General features: G+C 50.0%; 1 protein-coding gene and 1 pseudogene across 5 annotated transcripts in view; one reads left to right on the plus strand and one right to left on the minus strand.

Moving 5' to 3' along the window:
• Window positions 1-21006, minus strand: part of COL26A1 (collagen type XXVI alpha 1 chain) — a 176371-nt gene that overhangs the window by 141463 nt on the left and 13902 nt on the right. The gene's annotated exons all lie outside the window — the stretch shown is intronic.
• Window positions 1643-18754, plus strand: LOC309614242 (histone H3.3A pseudogene; annotated as a pseudogene). The gene is made up of 2 exons: window positions 1643-1672; window positions 17944-18754. The product of its transcript is annotated as a histone H3.3A pseudogene (transcript).

The following is a 21006-nucleotide window of genomic DNA, read 5'->3' on the forward strand; positions in this document are numbered from 1 at the left end:
AACTGCGGAAGACCAGGAGCTGGCAGGTGCAGGGCCTGGGTCTTGGGAGGGGGTCAGGATCCAAGCTAGATCTCCCCAGCCCAGAGCAAGGAGCCAAATCTAACAAGATGAAACATGACCAGGCAAATGTGGAGTCCTGCACTGCAGCCCCAAAACCCAGCGGACAAGCCCCAGATGGGGCGCAGTGGTTCTCGCCAACAATAAGTTCACTGTGACTCAGAGGTGTGTGCAGCCTCCAGAAAGCAAAGGCAATCTCAGGCCGTCTTAATAGCAGAATAACGTCGAGAACATCCCTGCTCGCCTCTGCACTGGCCCACAGATGGTGGACCCTGGGCTGTGCCACCCAGATCCCCCTCGATGAAGGGTCTTTAGACCTCAGCTGCCCAGAACCACCTCGCCCAAGGCTCGGCTCTTCCTGGGGCCCCGTCCAGTGTCCGGTCCCTGCACAAGATGAAAGGCTCAGTCATATGGACCTCAGGACAACTCGAAGGGCCATTGTAGGTGCAGGGCCCCCGGGAGGTCAATGGTAGTCGTCACTAGGTCCACATCAAAGCTCAACTTCTCCTTTTAACTCCTGCTTCTGCCCCTCCCTTCCACGGGCATCAATCTTAAGAGGCGCCCCCCATACACGTCCTCCCTCTTGGACCGCATCTCGGAATCTGCTTCCTGGAGACTCCACCTGGTGTCTGCCATGAGCCCCAACAGGAAAAGGAACAAACTGAGACCAGTGCGCTGGGAGGAGAGGGCTGCGACCGCTGTCCTCTGAGCAGGAGACACCAGGGCTGGGAGGAGGGGAAGGTTGGCCTGCAGAGCAGTGAGTGTCCATGGGAGGAGGACAGGTCAGAAGCCCAAGATTTGGTGACGTGGAGGGGAAGGCCCCATGCCCCTCGGGTCCACACCTGCCCTCTCCAGCAGCGGAGGCCTGTCGACAATGCAGCGTTCAGATACACTGAGTAGAAATAAGCTGAGGGCCCTGGTGGCGGGAGGCAGCTCTGGGAGGCCAGCTTTCCCCCGCGCCAAGATAAATGCAGGGGAGCTAGACAACACTTGCTCGTGGGGCCGCAGAGGGCCCGGAGTCGGGTCAGAACACGACATCCACCAGAAGGCAGACTTCCACTCAGGCTGAGGAGGTACCTGCTTCCGGAGGGTGGGCCGTGGGTGCAATGAGCTGCCCGCACGTTTGTAGTGGGCGCCCCGTCCTGGGAGGGGAATGGTGAGCAGAGGCAGGACACCCACTCGCTGGATGGAGGGTGAAGATACACAATTGACCCTCAAAGAGCATGGAGACTCACCCTATTGGAAAAGAGGAGGTGAGACATGGAAGATTTTTGGGTTCTTTTGGCTGCGCTGTGCGGCTTGCGGGATCTTAGTTCCCCGACTAGGGATCGAACCCAGGCCGCCGCAGTGAAAGCGCCGAGTCCTAACCACCGGACGGCTAGGGAATTCCCAAGACTCGGAAGATTTTTAAATGAGAGGGGAACCCGGTCAGTGGGGTTCCAGGAGGACCCTCTGGTGGCAGGGGGTAGGGCAGAGGCTGAGCCCATTTGGGATAAACGGGCACAGACCATGAAGGGACCAGCCAAGGCCCTGCGGAAGCCCCCTGAAATGGTCTTTACCACCTGGATCCAAACGGGGCCAACGCATGGACCACTACGCGGTGTCTCCCAACAAAGTAAGCGTCTCTACGGCTGACGTTGCTCTCCATCTCTCATCTCTCATCCACCTAAACCACTGTCCGGAGTTAGGGTTTTGTTTATGTAAGGATAACTGGCTGTATGTTACACTAAGGCCTGATGGGTTTTCAGGGCACAAAAACCAGTAGGAGTGTTTGGATAAGCAGATCAATTTGCCTGTATCTCCTGACAGTCGTTTTTACTGGAACGGTACGTTTCAAGGCAACACTGGGGAGGAATTTAAGTACATTTAAGGTCACTGACTTTTAGAGGTACAGGATGTTGATCCGAAAGCCCCGCGGCAACTGACCAAACGTTTCTGTAAAAAAGGAGGGCGATGGCACAGACTCCAGGGTCCCGCACGCACGGAGGCTTGGAGGGCAAATGCAGATTTGCGTGTCTGGGGGGCTGGAGAGCCGGCAGGCCCCGGGGAGCACGGCTGTGCCATAGGCAGACTCTGGGCTTCCTCCCACTTCATTATTGTCTGCATTCATCCTCTAGCACCTTCCACAGCGGAGAATTCCTGAGGCCTCCCCCACCTGAGAGGAGGCTGGAAAGAACCCAGCACAGAACATCAGCTACTTAGGGGTTGGATTTCCCATTCAGAGGAGGGCAGCTAAGGGAGTATATGATTTGGCCGAACAGACCATGTGGTTTTGAGCATTTTGCCACAAGTTGTGAGAAGATGGGGCCAAATGCGTTGCATGGGGTCAGCGTTCCTGCCCACGTTTAGGGGGACCATGTGCTGAGATGCTCTCTGGCAAAGCAGACCCCATGACCAGCAGTTTTCACGAGAACCCCTGAACCTGGCACATCGTAAGTGCTCAGTAAACGTTACTCTTATTCCTGCTTTAGCTTCCAACTTCCTTCAAGTGGATAGGGTCACCTTCCTTACTCAGCATCACCCGGAAACCTGTTACACATGCATATTCCTGGGGCCCGTCCTCACAGAATCTGAGTCATTAGGTGGTTTTGAGAGATGGTGCACTTGAGAAAGACCATGAAGGACCATGTCTTTGAGAAAGACACTGCTAGATCCTGTCCTGATCTTGGACACAATAAAGCTCCGCTTTCCGCAGAGGTCACTCACTGACCAAATGCATCCTGGTGCCCCAGTGGACACCGAGGACCGTTGGCAGGTCCAGAACAAAGGCGCAGCACCTTGCTGACTCATTGCGGGGATGAGTAACGTTTACTGAGCGTTTACGTTGATTGTACTTCATAATGGAAATATAATCATGATCCTGAACTAGCTCTACCTTTTCTGGGACAAAGGAAGACTTTGCTCTTTACCCAATGGTATCTGCATTTTTTTTCTCCACTAGATGATGGACAGTTTCAGAGACTATATTTGGGTCTGTGAGGGTCAGACTGCTCTGGCTTGACCAGCTCCTTGGTTTGGGGTTTTAGGATCCTTGGGATGTAAATGTTTCACTTCCATAAACATCAGCATAGCATGTGCCCCAAGACTCCTACTGTTGACTGCCAACCAAGGCGCTGGCTCTGCATGGCGGGGCCAAGGGGGCATCACTCGCCGATTTGCACAAATGTCCATGGAGCCCCTGCCTCATGCAAGGCCCCTGACTAGCTGCGTGACCCCACACACTATGGGATGTGGAAAGTGCCCAGGATGTGGGTGGCTCAGGAGAGCTGGGCTCCAGTCCTGGTTCTGCTCTGCCTAGCTGAACGGGCTTCATGGCACCTGAGCCTCTGTGGCCTCCTCTATAAAATGGGAATAATAACATGCAGCCTGGGATCCACAAAAATAAATGAATGTGTAAGCAGTTTGTCACTTGTAAAGGAACATCAGTGGTAGTGACTGCCATGGTTACTGCTGCCAACAGTTACGGCCAAAGGCCATACAGCAGACTGCTGGGCAGGGAGGTGCAAACTACTGGAACATTTCCCTGAGGGCCCAGCCCCTTGGAACTCAGAATGCCCATCTCTGAGAATCTCTGCTGCAACATTCAGGGAAAGGAACGGTGCCCCGTGAGGGAGGGGACACATGGAAAGGTCACCACTCCTAAGCTCCCACCACTGCAGATGTGCTAGAAAATTCTCTTGCTTGGTGAAGCAGTCGGAATGTTGTTTAGGTGTATTTTCCAGACAGCATCTCACTATGGACTTGGATGGAGGATTACAAAAGCTTTGTACCACAAGAGGTTTTGCAAAGATCATCTTGTCCCAACCTCCTCTCTTTACAGGTGAGAAAAGAAGGGAAGGACCCAAGGTGGATGGCAAGCTGGTGGTAGAGTCGGGGACGAAAGCCAGGACTCCTGTTTTTAATTTTCTCCCCTCCTTCTGCAATCAGCGGGGAGAGTGGTTCCCAGTGTTCACTTGAGGAAAAAAAAACTGATAAGAATCTGAGGAATGTGACGGCTGAAAGGGACTGACTGTGGAATTTGGCATTTGATACCCGCCGAGGATCACACACAATTACGACCAAGCGAGTCTCCTGTGAGCAGAACACCTTCTGGACCTGCATCCGTGTTTCCAAAGGAAAGGGGTTCCGGCTCTAAACACCAGGCCCAGCTGGGTGGCCCATGACACCCAAGAAACCCACAGCTGTCGGAGTCTCTAAGGAATGCCTCAGTTCCCCTGCAAAGGGCAAAATCCAGGAGAATGAATGCAGTGTTCCGAATTACACCCTGCCGTTTGTGAAGTCTGCCTTTTCTTTGGGGTCACCACTTCTCGAATCTGCCTTTGCTTCTTACCTCTTAGAGGTATCTTGCTATCAGCACTAATCATTGATGGCTCATTAACCCCTCCAGCAGGTAGCTGGGAAACATGGGTAAACACCAGTGGATCCTGCCCTTTCCATCTGAGGTCAGCCAGTGGGTTCCAGGGGTCTTCCTCACAAGAGCTTCCAGAGCTGTGGATTGGGGGGGGGGGGGTCCAGCTGCAGGAATTGCTGTGTGACTTTGTACAGGCCCCATCCCTCTCTGGGCCTCTGCCTCCTCCTCAGGCAGCAGATGGAACCCACAAGGCAGCAGCAGAGCTGGGGGACTATTACAGAGGCCATCACCCCCACTTTGGCAGAAGGGCCCGAGCAACACTGCCTCTCACCCAGAAGCCAGAACAGTTGGGGAACCGGACTGGCCGAGCAAGGTACCACGTCCTCCAGCCGGCCAGGGCCAGGCTTCTACCACTCACAGGACTGGCGGTGTCAGGGAAAGCCTTAGCCCTACATCCTTTCCAGGCAGGTAGTTCTGCAAACACCTGGGTCTCCAAAATCATCCCCCAGCCAGGGGCTCGGAGAGAATTTCCAGCAAAGCAGAGCCACCCGTGTGGGGCTCGTCAGGCACAGATGTGAGCGGTTGTCCACCTCCCCCGTCTAACTGCGGCTTCCAGAGCAAAGACACTCGAGCTCCTCATGGTGGTTCTAAGCCATTCGGTCCATTAACTTTTTTTTTTAATATATAAATTTATTTATTTATTTTTGGCTGCATTGGGTCTCCATTGCTGCGCACGGGTTTTCTCTGGTTGCGGTGAGCGGGGGCTACACTTTTGTTGCAGTGCACGGGCTTCTCATTGCAGTGGCTTCTCTTGTTGCGGAGCACGGGCTCTAGGCGTGCAGGCTTCAGTAGTTGTGGCACTCACGCTCAGTAGTTGTGGCTCGCGGGCTCTAGCGCGCAGGCTCAGTAGTTGTGGCGCACGGGCTTAGTTGCTCCACGGCATGTGGGATCTTCCCGGACCAGGGCTCAAACCATGTCCCCTGCATTGGCGGGCAGATTCTTAACCACTGCGCCACCAGGGAAGTCCCCGTCCATTAACTTTTATTAAGCCCTCTCTAGGCACCAGCCCCTGACATGGTCATTGGCTGACAGAGCAGGAAGGAGACCTGCGATCTGGGGGAAGGACACAGATGATGCGAAGGACCACAGAAATAGGAGGCAGGTGATGAGAACAGGCCAGGACCTGGGATGCTGGGGGAGCCCTAAGGAGGAGATGCCTGGCTCTGCCGGGGAGGGATGGTAAGGTCAAACCACCCCGGCCCTGCCCCACTGCCCAGGGACTCTGATCCCCCAGAGCCACGTCCTGCCTGGGCAGGGCCCTCCATGCCGGTGGCAGCTCAGTCTTCCCTGGTCCCCCACCAAGATGCTCTGCTGTCCTCCCCTCCCCTCCTCTCCTTTCCCCCCACCTGCAGGCCGCCCACCTCCCAATCCACTGAGAACGCTGAGCCCACAGGCGCACACTCCCTTGGCTTCTTCCCCAGCCTCCTCCAGGCTTACCAGGGCTGAGTCCTCCCCCTCCCACTCACCTGGAAGCAGGTGGCCTCTCTGCCTCTCAGCTCACCTGGGATCAGGAGGCCATGCCAGCTGTCCCCCCACCTCCCAACCCCTATATATTCCCTGCTTTCATGTCCATTCTCCACTGGATCTTACTCCAGTGACCTGCATGCTCCAGGCTCTCGCACCAGATCCTGGTCCCCACGCCCAGGGTTCGTCCTTCTCTCCCCTCCTCTTCTTCGGGGTCGCGGTTCTCAAAAGAGGAGTCCACACGCCCGCGTCTCAGTCCCCGTCTCCCAAATCTCCGCTCCTGACTCTCTGAACCCTGTCAGCTCCTCCCCTTCCTCCTCCCTCTCTGAGCCTCATCTAGATGTCGGGGTACCGCAGATCCCATGAACCCTCCCCCGTCTCCCTCTGTGCCCGCCTGGAGGGAGCTCGTCCACTTCAGACCTCTACCGGGAAGGCCCCCGGTCATCTTCTCCAGGACGTCCGGGCACTGCACCCTCCCCAGGCTCAGATGCAAACCCAGCATCACACCAAACCGACTTCCCTTCCCCACACCTTGGCCCTTCGTCCAGCAAACAGCGCCATTCCCCAGCATCTCGGCCCCCCCGCCTGCACCAGGGCTTTATGCCGTCTCCTCAGCACCCACTGGGCTGCTGCATCACCCTCTCACTCCGGCTGCCACTGGTCCAGGCCTCCCAGGCCCCTCCCAGCATGCACACAATCCCGGGCGGAGGGGAAGGACCCCCAGCACCAGCCTGACTCCGAGCCAGGGCTGAGGAACGTTCACGAGGAGGATGGTCACTTGCAAAAGCTTGAAAGCGCTAGAATTGCCAGAGAAGCGGTATGCGGCTGGAGTGGCCTCGGAGTTCCAGCCTTGGCCTGAGGCCGGGGGAGGCCTCAGAACAGTTTGTAAGCAAGGGCAGGACGTGAACACAGCTAAGTTCCAGAAGATTTTCTCCTGAGCCCCTGTGTGCACGATCCCAGGGCTGAGACCCCACCCGAAGGCTGCAGCCTCCAGAGAAGCCTCGTCCAGTGTAATTCCTCAGCCCCACTTTGTTCTCCGCTGTGATTGAAGGCAGATGTCCCCCTGCTCGGGCAGCCCACCTTTCCCTCACCTTTCCCCTCTCATCTGGCGGCTTTGCCCAAGTCCTCCAGGCACCACAGGGCCGGCCACAAGAAAGACACAAAATCACCGGAGAAGAATTGCCCCTCTCCCCTGGCATCCGGCAGAGAGACGCACTTTCAAGTTCTTGGTTTGTTTCTGCAGTGCCATTGTCTCTCCAGTCCCGCTGATGAAAGGGCTTTCCTCCCAGGAACGCCCGCAGACAGGTGATTCCCACAGAGCAACTCAGGAGGGCCCTTCCATCTGCACCTCATCCATCCCAGGAGCGCGGCCGCCAGGACCAGACCGGCTAATGCGCTCCTATTTGTGGGTTTTGCCATGGGATCAAGACAGAAAATTAAATCCATCACAAGCTGCAGGATGCTGTGAACCAGGCCTCCCAACAGTCCTTCACACAAGAAAAAGTTGAAAACTAATGACTTGCAGTTTTCTTGCTAGAAAGGTTTCTTTTAATCAGGCCTGTGGTGGGATTGCTGAGCTTTTGGTTAGAATTCCTCTGGATAAGGGTTTCTCCCCTTCAGAAGAGACCTCACAACAGTGAGGCCTGGAAACCCGCTTTTTTTATTTTTCTAAACCATTTTATTGAGGTATGATTGACGTACAAAAAGCTGTACATATTTAATGGATACAACTTGATGAATTCAGAGGTAAGTATACGCTAGGGAAACGATCACTACAATCTATGCCACAGACATATCCATTACCTCCAAAAGTTTCCTCCTGCCCTATTTATTATCATTATTATTATTACTATTATTTTGTGGTAAGAACACTTAACACAAGATCTACCCTCTTGGCAAATTTTTAAACACACACTACAGCATTGTTAACTACACAGCATTTCTAGAACTTACTCATCTTTGTAGCCTTTGACTAGTACCTCCCCATTGCCCCTCCTCCCACCATTCCACTCTCTGCTTCTATAAATTTGACTATTTTAGGTCCCTCCTATAAGTGGTCTCATGCAGTATTTGTCCATCGGCATCTGGCCTATTCCATTTAGTATTCTGTCTTCCAGTTCCATCCATGTTGTCACAAATGGCAGGATTTTCTTCTTTTTAAAGGCTGAATAATATTCCACTGCACATCAATACCACATGTTCTTTATCCATTCATCCGTTGATGGGCAGAAACCTGCTTTAGGTGACAGAAAGTTCCAGCAACAGCCCAGAAGAGCGGAAGGTCTCCTGCTTTCTGATCCCCAGAGCCTTGGAGTCAGGACGTGGGTGCTGTGACCATTCTCCAGATGAAAAGACTGTGGTTCAGAGTGGGGACATGGTGTGTTGGTGTGCTAGGGCTGCTGTGACAAATTACCATCAACTTAGCAATGTAAAATGATATATATTGATTATCTTACAGCTCTGGAGGCCAGAAGTCCAAAATCAGTCTCACTGAGCTAGAGTCAAGGTGTCGGCGGGGCTGACATCCGTGGGGCTGGTTCCCTCTGGAGGCTCTAGGGGAGAATCTGTCCCGAGTCTTTTCCAGCTTCTGGAGGCTGCCGGCAGTTCTTGGCTCAAGGCCCCTTCCTCACATCACTCTGACCTCTTAATTCCGTTGTCACATCTGCCCTCCTGCCTCCCTCTTAGAAGGGCGCTGATTAGCTTGTGCTCACCTGGAATCTAGGAACATCTTCCACCTCAACAGCGTTCATTTAGTCACATCTGCAAAGTCGCTTTTATCACGTAAGGTAACATATTCACAGGCTCTGGGGAGTAGAATGTGGACATCTTTGGGGGCTTTTATTCCACCTCCTACACAGGGTTGGCCCCAGGCCACACAGCTGAGCGGTGGCCACACCAGGCCTGTGGAGGGAGGTGCAGTTTAGACAAGTGGGAACTGGGTCACAGACCTTTGCCACCTTTTCGGGGTTCCCAGATGTGACCATAAGCCTCGTTTTGGGAAACTTGGTCCCTAGTTAATACAGAAGGCGTGCAGTACAAAACAACAGATATGAAAAGAAAGGAACTATTGGAAGGTGCCTACAGACAGGACGCAGGGGCTGGGTGCGGATGGCTCAAAAGGGCCAGACCCGCTGCCCTCGGGGCACCTCTGCTCCTGCTGTTTCCACCAAGCTGGAGAACCCTCCCACCTCAGCACCCACCTCCCACATCCCAGCTCTGCTGTGAAGCCCAGAGTGACTTCTCCCTCCCTGGGCCTCAGTTTCCCTGCCTAGAAAATGGGGATAATACCAGCACCTAACCTGTGGGGTCATTGTAAGGAATGAGTCAATATACGAAACACAGGAAGAAGACCGCCTGGCACAGAATAAGCACGAATGAAGTGTTTGCCATTGTAATTAGGCATCGAGGATGTTCCAGGGACTTCAGTGAGCAGGACAGACCCTGTCTCTAAGCTCTAAGGCCTCTGGAACTGGGTCCAAATGCAGAGATCGCTCCCTCCCCCAGAGAGCCTTGGAGAAGACGAAGACTCTCTTTTCCGCCTGAGGTCTCCTGGGTCCAGCTGTCACTCAACCAGATCTGTGCCGACACACACCCAGGGTACACAGGAACTGGGGGGTGGGTCACGGCCCCTGCCCGGGATGAATTCACAGCCCAGACAAAGTCAGGCCTTCAGAAGGTAGACAACAACCAGAATCCCCAGCAGGCCCCAGCACTTCCAGCAAAAAGGGGGGGACCCCACATACACACACACATCCCCACGTGTGCTTGTGTGCAAGCACACTCCCGAGACTGGAGAAACTCCCCTCTTGTACTGGAACCGGACCCCCGGCGAGGCAAACAAGCCTCTTTTCTTCGCCATCTGCTCCGGCTCTGAAGGCTGGGGCCCTCCCCATCCCCCTTTCCTTCCGCTTCCCCATCCCCCAGGCATCCGCCAGGCAGCGCTGACCTCGCACAGAAGGCTTTGGTTAGCAGGTCAGGCTGGGGAGGCAGGGTGGGGGCAAAGGGCACAGGCCAAAGAGGAGACCTACAGAAGGGGGATGCTCTTCGGAGGGAATCCTGGAGCCACAGGGGAGGAGAGAGGGGAGCGGAGTTCTGGGGGTGTGTGGGAGGCCCCAGCTGGCCAGGCCCTTTCCCACCCCTCCGCCCAAGGCCCTCTGCAGCGGGCCCTCAGCTTCCCAGCCCCAGAGAAGGAGTTCCCAATTCCTAAGACCTCACCAGATATTTACATTGAGGCTGCCTCAAGGAATTTTCTGGAAAACTCCTTCTCCGCCCACTCCCACTTCAAAGGAAAAAGCAAGACCCCTAAAGCTGGTGGCCTCTGTGGCTTCTTTAAAGTGGCTTCTGGAAAGCTGATCTGGTGGGAACAAAGCACAGAAGAGGACTTTACTCCAGGACCCCTCGGAATTATAGACCTGCCCCAGAGGAGAGGTGAGGCCAGTGCCTCAGTTTCCCGGAAGATGGCGGGCCAGGCGTTCACTTGTGTGTTCACTTATTTGTCCCTTGCTTTTGTCCCCAGTTGTTTGCACCTGTGAATGGGCTGAAGTTTGGGTCTTTGCTCCCAGTGGGTGTCTGACCCATATGAGCCCCTGGACCATGCAAAGTTGACTTTGCCTCAGTCAACTCCATAGTTCCTGGCACTCATAGGCCCACCTGGAGTGTTTGAGTGTGAATTCCCTACAGGCAATTTTCTCTGTGGCCTTCGGAGAAAGGCTCTGGTTCTTATCTTCCCCAGATGGTCCCTCTTCCCCTCCCCCACCCAAGGCCCTTATCTTGTGCACAAAATCCTTCCTGGTTCAGCACAACTAATGATGCTGGTTAAAATATCAAAAATACATATTACTGAGTGAATGGCTAAGCTGGAGAGAAAGGAAAGGAATTTGTAAGAGGCCAGAAACTAATAAAAGGTATGAATTCAGAGGGATAAGCTCTCATTGCTGGGTTTATGGATCCCTGGCAGTCTAGCTTGAGGATGATGGGAAGTCAGTGGGAGACCCTGGTGCAAAGCCCTGTGGACAAGGCAGGCAGGAGAAATATATAAATATCTCAGCCTTGGCTCTTGGGTAGAACACCTAACCTTAAGCCTCGTAAACATGCCACCTTTTCTCAGAAAGCTACTGGAGGATGTGTTCCGTCACAAGGAGGGAGCAAACCAAAAAGAGTGGATATGAACTGTAGGAAAGAGGGTGCCCAATACAGGGAGGAAGCTTGGGGCAAAGGAAATCTCCAGGTTGTTGGTGAAAAGCAATCCCAATATTGTAGGTTTCTACCTGCCCAGATCGCAGCAGATCAGAGGTTCAAGGAGCAATTGCTGGAAGAAGATGAAAGTAATGGAATATCTCATGCAGCGTCAGGAGGAAATCTGCACAACTGGGAGAGAGTTTGGAGATGAATTAATAAAAACACAGAAAAGCTAAGTGAACAAAAACAAGAAGGGTCAAAAATGTGTTCAGGAAAAGCCATCGTAGTACACTACATGGCTCAGCTATCACTTGGCATAGAATGTAAGACCTGAGTATTGTGCTAACTAGAATTGTGACATAAAGTGTCTTGGGAAAATGGGGGCCCAGGAAATGTGTGTGAAGGGGAGGGCAGCGTGTGGAAGATGCTCCACTCTCATCTTTCATAGTGGAAAATTGATACCTAATGCCCGAAACAGAAAAATCAAGTTGTAGCAATGTAACTACGTATCTTAGAGATGTGGGTGCAAATACTAAAAATTTGAAAAGTTAAAAGAGTTGGAGTGGTTGTCTCTGGAGAACATGAGAAAGGAAGTGGATGATGGAGGGCTGTTGTTTTTCATTTTAAGCCTTGTAGAACTATTTGGTTCTTGAAACTATGTACATATGCAACTTTCATAAAAATTTACAAGGCTTCCCTGGTGGCGCAGTGGTTGGGAGTCTGCCTGCTAATGCGGGGGACACGGGTTTGAGCCCTGGTCTGGGAGGATCCCACATGCCGCGGAGCAACTGGGCCCGTGAGCCACAATTGCTGAGCCTGCACGTCTGGAGCCTGTGCTCCTCAACAGGAGAGGCCGCGATAGTGGGAGGCCCGCGCACTGCGATGAAGAGTGGCCCCCGCTTGCCACAACTGGAGAAAGCCCTTGCGCAGAAACGAAGACCCAACACAGCCAAAAATAAATAAATAAATGAATTTTTTTTTAAATAAATAAATAAAATAAAAGTTTACAAATGAAATTAAAAGCTAAAACACATGATCCAAGATGGATAATACCAAGTGCTTTAAAGACTTTTCTTGTTTAATCTTCTCCTCCGGGACTTCCCTGGTGGCACAGTGGTTAAGAATCCACCTGCCAATGCAGGGGTCACGGGTTCGAGCCCTGGTTCAGGAAGATCCCACATGCCACAGAACAACTAAGCCCGTGCGCCACAACTACTGAGCCCGTGTGCCACAACTACTGAGCTTACGTGCCTAGAGCCCTTGCTCTGCAACAAGAGAAGCCACCACAATGAGAAGGCGGCGCACCGCAATGAAGAGTAGCCCTCACTCGCCGCAACTAGAGAAAGCCCGTGCGCATCAACAAAGACCCAATGCAGCCAAAAATATAATTAATTAATTAATTAAAATAATAATAATAATTCCTAATGTGATAAATTATATTGTAAATCTTCTCCTCCACTTTCGGGGTAGATATGATGGTTGTCCCCACTTTACAGATGAGGAAATCGAGGCTTGTGGAGAAGAAATGGGTTCTCCTAGGTCACACAGCTGGCAGATGGTAGAGGCAGGACTCAAACTACAAGTCAGACCCTTGGCCACCAAATTATACTACCCTCAGAAACAAACCCCCAGGCAAGATCACCTCCCCTGTGCTACATTAAGCCTCAGCCTCCACAGGCCTTGAAAGAGGGTGGTGGTGAATTGTGACTGGTGAGATATTCTCCGGAAGGTTTTACCATTTGCCATTTTACCATTTTACCGTTTGCCAAGCTGTACTCATCTCTCTGCTGACTGGTGACATAGCATGAGCCCCTGACTTTATATGGCTGCAAGGCTCTGATGGGCGTCATATCTGGTGGCCCATATCACTCCACTCCAATCCTTCCAGACCTCCAGAGTCTCCTCATGGCCCCCAGGATGAACCATGCTCACCTCAATCCTTGCTTCTGTCTCTCGTTCTCAGAACCCAGGGCCACACCATGCCAGGCCCCCTCCCACCCCCTTGCTGGGCCTTTGCTCACTCCTTTTTCTCAGTCTTCCCCATCTCTGCCTCTTCTTCCTCCAGAGCCACCTCAAATGTCACCCCCTTTGGGAAGCCTCCCCAGCTGTCCTGGGTACCACATTGCTCCTGCCTCTGTTTCCTTGTATCCCTTTGTCCAGACTTTTGTGACTCCAGACCTCCTGTGATAGTTGTTCATTTAGTCTCCTCTATTGGACTTTGAAGACAGTGACCTTCTCTGAACCATTTCTGCACACTCAGCAACCGTTTAACAGTCCCTGCTAAACCCTGGGCATCTGGAATATCTACATAATAACTGAAGACCGCTTCATTGAGGCTTCCAGGCAAATGTGTTAAAAGGCAGGACCCAAGACTAAATATATTGACTTTCCTCCTTAACAAATCCTGTGTGATCTCAACTGTGCAAAACTATACATATATATATATATAATATATATATAATATATATATATATATATGCAAGCACATAGCAAAGACCAAAGGAAATATGCCTCTCAAAAACGGAATTATTGGGAAAGGACAGTCTTTTCCACAAAATGTATTGGGAAACTTGTACACATGTAATAGAATGACGTTGTAATAGAATGACGTTGTAATAGAATGACATTGAACCCTTACCTTACACCATTTACAAAAATTTACTCAAAATGGATCAAAGACTTAAATGTAAGTCCTAAAAGAATAAAACTCCTAGGGCAAAATAGAAAAGAAAATGTAGGGCCAAAGCTTCTTGACACTGGATTTGGCAATGATTTCTTGGATATGACATGAAAAGCACAGGCAACAAAAGAAAATATAGATAAATTGGACTACATCAACATTTAAAACTTTTATGCATCAAAGAACACAGTCAACAGAGTGAAAAGGCAACCCACACAATGGGAGAAAATATTTGCAAATCACATATCTGATGAGGGGTTAATATCCAGAATATATAAAGAACACTGACAATTCAACAACAATAACAACAACAAAAAAAACCTGATTCAAAATTGGGCAAAGGACTTAAATAGACATTTCTCTACAGATGATGAACAAATGGCTAATAAGCACATGAAAAGATGCTAAACATCACTAATCATTGGAGAAATACAAATCAAAACCACCGCTTCACACCCATTAGGATGACTACTATCCAAAAAAATTTACAAAATAACAAGTGTTGGTAAGGATGTGGAGAAATCGGAACCCATTTGCACTGTTAGTGGGAACATAAAATTGTGCAGCCACCATGGGAAACAGTATGATGGTTCCTCAAGAAAGTTAAAAATAGAATTACCATATGACCCAGCAATTCCACTTCTAGGTATCTAGCCAAAAGAACTGAAAGCAGAGACTCAGAGAAATGTGTACACCCATGTCCTTATCAGCATTATTTACAATAGCCAGAAGGTGGAAGAAACCCAAGTGTCCATCAACAGATGAATGGATAAACAAAATGTGGTCCACCCATACGATGGAATATTATTCAGCCTTAAAAATGGAGGAAATTTTGACACATGCTAGAGCATGGATGAGCCTTGAGGACATTATGCTAAGTGAAATACGCTAGTTACAAAAGGACCAATACTGTATGATTCTACTTATACAAGGTACCTAGAGTAGTCAAAACCATAGAGAGAGAAAGTAGAATGGCAGTTGCCAGGGGCTGGCTGGGAGGAGGAAATGGGGGGTTAGTGTCTAATGGTTGCACAGTTTCTGTTTTGCAAGATGAAAAGGGTCTGGAGATGATAGTGGTGACGGTTGCACAGCAATGTGAATATACTTGATGCTAGTGAACTGTTCATGTAAAAGTGATTAAGGTGGTAAATTTTAAGTTGTGTGTATTCTATCACAATAAAAAGAATTAAAATTTTTAAACCTACAAAAATGGAATTATAAATGATTTCTTTCTTTCCACTTTTCCATATTTTCTGAATGATCTATGATAAATATAATCAGGGGGAAAATAAACCTTTTTTGAAAGAAGATGTCAGGCCTCTTTCACCTAAACATCTGTGCTGGCCACCGGAGCCCCAACCCCTGCTGCTCCCAGACCTGCTGGGCCGAGAGCTTCCATCAGCTTTCTCTACCTGACACCAACATTTGGTTTCCATTCCCAACGCTTCACATAATTCTTGGAGATCAGCTCCTGCCGGTTTCGGGTCCAGCGGAAAGAAAGCGGCCCTTGGGAGGGTCAGCTTGCATCCCGTCGGGGTGCATTTGGCTGGGCCCACACTGAGCTGTCTTGCCCAGACACCCCCCAGCCCCCAGAGCCCATCCATCCTGCCGGCTACCCACCCACTGTCAGTGGGGCAGGCGAATTTCCTGGTGCGCGGTAACCCAAGCCCCTCTCTGCTCCCCACGGGCATGGCCAGGCTCTGTTATTAATCTTGGGGCAGATCCTATGTCCGAAGCTGAGACAGCTGTCCCCACATGCAGCTGCCCCGGGCCAGCAGGCAGACAACTTCCAGCCCTCCCGCCTCCCTGCCAATGGCCAGCCAGGGAATTGAACTTTCCTTCCAAACCCCTCGCTCGTGCAATGCCTGGACTCTCACACTGCGTCATGGCCCAGCGGGCCCCTGTTCACTCCCTGGTTCATTCCAGGTTAGAATGCAACTCCAGGATCCTGAGTGACTTGGACTTCTTGGCCTAGAAAGAAACTGTGGTGTCCCAGCTGGGCTGTGGTTGAATCAATAAGGGATTGTTTGAGCCCACGCTCCATGCTCAGCCCCGGGTTACCTGCTGGGGCAGACAAAGCCATCTAGGATGGGACTCCTGACCCCGAGGGGCTCAAAGCCCAGCTGCAGAACAAGCACATGAAACAAGAATAAAGCAAGCCAGGACAGGACCTGGGGAAAGCTGCCCGTGGCAGCCACATGGCCAGGTGCTCCGCCATCCAGAAGGCAGAACAACCCACCCCAGGGGCCACTGTTCACTCTAGATTCCAAGTAGAACACACAGCCCTGATTCAAACAGCTCATTGAATGCTCCCACAGGAACTGGCTAGGATTAGTCCCATCTCACAGATGTGTAAACTGATGCAAGGTAACAGGAACTTGCCCACAGCTAGACAAGGGGCCAAGGTTCTGATGTCAATTTGCCTGACTCCAAAGTTCTGAGTATTAGGTCTGTCCTTTTGGGACCACCCACCGCAGCCCAACTTGGCTGAACCTTTATAAACTGACCTGCCTACCTACTCACAGATGGCAGATGCCCACCCAGCATGAACCTACTTGGCTTTATCACCTATTTCTGGCTCCATATGGGCAGATTCCAGGGATATGGCGATAACCAAGGCAGACAATCCCAGGCCCCCCGAAGCTTCCCTGCTAGGATGTGCCAAGATCACAGGCACTGATGACTTTGGCCCTCTGTATTCTCTGGGACACAGCTGTGACTCAGTCTTAGCTGTCCCTGTGATTCCCCCACCAACGGGTGCAAAGGACCAGAGTCGGCCCACACGGCCAGCCCTGGTCCATACGCAGCAACTGGACAGGTAACTCATGGACTAAAATACAGCTGGCATCAGCCTATAAAAGAGTGTCATGCCAGTCTGAAACACTGCTCTCTCGCCTTAGGAATGCTTTGGGCCACCTGCCACCTGTGGTTTTCAGGGAACACCACCTACCTGAGCACCAGTGTGGAAGGACATAGGTTCATGTTCTTGGCTCTGCTAAACAAGATGGCCCTTGGTTTTCATTTTAACTGCATTTCCCGGCATAGGACAAGCTGGGTGGGAGGAGGGAGGAATTCACATGCTCCCCACTCCCAGCTCAGCATCTGCCTCCCCACCCGCTTCAAACAGATGCTGGTTTTGTTAGAGAAAAAGAGATAGACCAAACAGAAGCTGACAGCTCATGGTCTAGGACCAGGGCTGTTTTCAGGAAGAATAAGTTGTCACTGATGGGGAAGGAGAGGGCAGATGCGTGATAATGGCAGAAATAATTTAGCCTCATCAGAATGACTGGCCCTACAAGGAGTCTAGAAACCGCAGTCTGTTATTAGGCTATTTGTTTAATAAAGGGGGGATGAAAGGGAGGGAAAGGTGGGTGAATCCTGGGTCCTCGGACTCCAAAAATATCCTATCTATAAACCAAGAAGTGAGGCAAATATACCATCATCTTTTAACCACGTCCAGGACCCACACATTGTCTGCCTCTCTTCAGAGTAAACAAGGAGGAAAAGAGGGAGCAGAGAAGATGACTCTGGGGGAGACCAAACCACAACCCACTTTCCTTTCTCTCTCCTCAGAGCCCTCTACCTCACCATCCTTTGTAAGAAAGATGAAGCCTCATTCTTCCAACTCAACCAAGATGTTGGCTTACACAGTGACCAACACACACACGCATACACACAAACATACACACGCACACACACACACAGACACATTGGAAGACTATAGGATTCTCTACCTCAAAAACCCTAGAGAACCACCTGAAAAACCATTAAAATATTTTTTTTAATGCCTTATGGTAGCAGGACATAAGATCAACGTACCCCAAATCAACAGCTTTCCTATTTGCCAGACATCAACATTTAAAAGTGTCAGGGAACAAAAAGAACTCATTCACGATAGCAATAAAAACTACAAAATGCCTAAGAATAAATCTAACAAGCTCTGGATAAATGGAGCAGAAAGACTGAAAAACACACAGTATTATAAACATTGAATTCTATTAATCCATTAAGTCAACACACCCTAGATCAAAATCCCAACAGCATGTTTTATAGAACAAGAAAAGATGATTCTAAAATTCACCCAAGATCTTTCAATTGTGTTCGCTGCTGCCGCCGCGCCACTGTCACTCTCCAATGCCAGCGCTGCCTCTAGCTCTCGGAGCTCCAGCGGAAGGAGAAGGGGGGTAAGTCAGGAGGTCTCTTTACCAGGGTTCGTACAAAGCAGACTGCCCGCAAAGCGACCGGTGGTAAAGCACCGAGGGAAAAACTGGCTACAAAAGCCGCTCGCAAGAGTGCGCCCTCTACTGGAGGGGTGAAGAAACCTCATCGTTACAGGCCTGGTACCGCGGCGCTCCGTGAAATTAGACGTTATCAGAAGTCCATTGAACTTCTGATTTGCAAACTTCCCTTCCAGCGTCTGGTGCGGGAAATTGCTCAGGACTTCAAAACAGATCTGCGCTTCCAGAGTGCAGCTATTGGTGCTTTGCAGGAGGCAAGTGAGGCCTATCTGGTTGGCCTTTTTGAAGACCCCAGCCTGTGTGCTATTCACGCCAAACGTGTAACAATTATGCCAAAAGACATCCAGCTATAGCGCGCCATGTATGTGGAGAAGGTGCTTAAGAATCGACTACGATGGGAAACATTTCATTCTTTTAAAAGAAAAAAGAAAAAAAAATTTATCTTCCTGTTATTGGTAGTTCTGAACGTTAGATTTTTTTTTTCCCCCATGGGGTCAAAAGGTACCTAAGTATATGATTGCAGGTGGAAAAATAGGGAACAGAAATCAGGTATTGGCAGTTTTTCCATTTTCATTTGTGTGTGAATTTTTAATATAAATGCGGGGACATAAAGCATTAATGCAGGTCAAAATGTTTCAGTGAACAAGTTTCAGCAGTTCAACTTTATAACAATTATAAATAAACCTGTTAAAGTTTTCTGGACTATGCCAGCATTTGGATTTTTTTGGATTTTTTTAAAACAGGTAAATTTCTTATTGACTGCAACTAAATGGTGTTTGTAGCACTTTTATCATACAGTAGATTCCATCCATTCACTATACTTTTCTGAGTTGTCCTATATGCAAGTACATGTTTTTAATGTTGTCTGTCTTCTGTGCTCTTCTTGTAAGTTTGCTACTAAAATACATCAAACTATTAAAATAAATAAATAAATAAAATTTAAAAAATAAAATTCACCCAAAAGAAAAAGTGTACAAATGCTAAGAATATTTTGATAAAGATGAACAGCAAAGAGGAATTGCTCTATCTACTAACAAAACATAGAATAAGAATATAGTAATTAAAATAGTGTAGTTTTGGCTCCAGATCAGATTAAGAGTTCAGAAAAAGGGCTGTGTACATAGGGAAGTTTAGTATGTGATAAAAGTGGCATTTCAAATTATTGGGAATAGATGGATTATTCAGTAGAAGCATGAGGGGAGGTTTGTGGTGAAAAAAACAGAAGTTAAATCCCTACCTCACAGCCTCTGTAAAAACTTCAGTGGGAAGGCCATGCCCTCATCATGACTCTTTACACAAGGTTGAGTCTTAACAGGTTTTTGAGGCTCAAAGCCACTTTCAGTCTTAATACTGTTTGAAATCTAACATCAATCCAACTCTTCAAGGCCCCAAATCTTTCCCTTTTCATTTCCATTTGTGCTGTAGGCTAAATAATGCCCCATCCCAAAAGATGTACTCATCCTAATCCCAGGAACCTGTGACTACGTTATCTCACATGGTAAAAAGGACTTTGCAGGTGTGATTAAACTGAGGATCTTGAGGTGGCGAGCTGATCCTGGATTATCCAGTGGGCCCAACCTAATCACAAGGGTCTTATAAAATGGAGGCAGGAGGATCAGAGTCAGAGAGGGAGGTTGGAGGAGGCCCTTTGAAGATGGAGGAAGGAGCTATAAGTCAAGGAGTGCCAGCAGCCTCTAGAAGCTGGAAAAAGGAAGGAAATGGATTCTTCCCTGGACACTCCAGGGAAGGACCAATCCTGCGAATACCTTTTATCCCAGTGAGACCCACTTCAGACTTCTAACCTTGAGAACTGTAAGATAATAAATTTGTGCTGTTTTAAGCCACAGAGTTTATGGCCATTTGTTACAGCAGCAGTAGGAAACTAATACAGCTTGCAAAGTGGTTAGTCCTTTCCTGGATACTCTCTGTGATCCGGGCACTCTGCAAGAACCAAGAGATACAGCACCAAACCAGATCCCTGCCCTCGGAGAATTTACAGTCTTAGCACAGACAACTATTAACTAATTATCAATCAATTAATTATAGGATTGACTTACAGTTATCATGAACTTCTAAGTAGGAGAGTAAGCTCTGAGGGCATTTAACAAAAGGGCCTTACCTTACCTTGTGGAGGGGGGGCCAGCAAAAGGTTCCCTGAAGATGTGATGTTTAAGCGGATCTCTAAGCTTTGAGCAGGAACTAGCTAGGCCAAGAAAAAGCAAAAACTGATCAAGGCAGTGCAGAAGCCCTGAGGCAGGAAGCAGCTTGAGATTAAAAGGTAGCCAGTGATGAGCGGAGCACCCAGAGAGACAAGAAGCAGGCTAGACGGGGTTGGACGGGGCTGATATAGGGGTCTCTCCCATCAGTTCAGCTGCCTCTCCAGGAAGGTACGTATTCAGAGCTCTTGCATGAAGACTTTCAGGATCTGAGCTAATTGTCATCGTCAGCCAGGGGACAAAAGAGAGAAAGAGCCTGGCAAACCCTGTAGAGGCCCAGGATCCCATGACCCCAGAAATAGAGGGTGTCCGGGCAGGTTGAGACCTCTCAGAAGGGAGAATCAGCCGTCTGGCCAAGTCAATCAGGGAGGGGCAGGAAGAGGTAAGTGCTGATTCCCCAGATAAGCCCTTGCAGGAATGACAAAAATGTCAGATGCCAGAGGCAACTGGCGGGGGTGCAGACAGCTGGAGCCAAATCAGAAGGAAACTGCCACCTTCTCCCCAAAGGCCCTGGCGCCTCCGGGGGCCAGCAGGGCCGGCAGGGTCAGCGGGCAACCTGCAGCAGGGCCAGATTCCAGAAGGTACTCTCTGGGGAAGAGGGAAGCCTGAGCCTTTCACAATGGCTCCAAGCAGAGAAGCCCCTCTGCCGGACCTCCTGAGTGCTAGGAACTGGGGGACCTCTCAGCAAATGTCACACAGTCCCTGACCTTCCAGAATGTGGAAGGGGGAGGGGACCAGACCCTTTCAAAGACATAAAATGTT

This window comes from Balaenoptera borealis (genome assembly GCF_965194805.1).
Source record: "Balaenoptera borealis genome assembly, chromosome: 16".
NCBI lineage: Eukaryota > Metazoa > Chordata > Mammalia > Artiodactyla > Balaenopteridae > Balaenoptera > Balaenoptera borealis.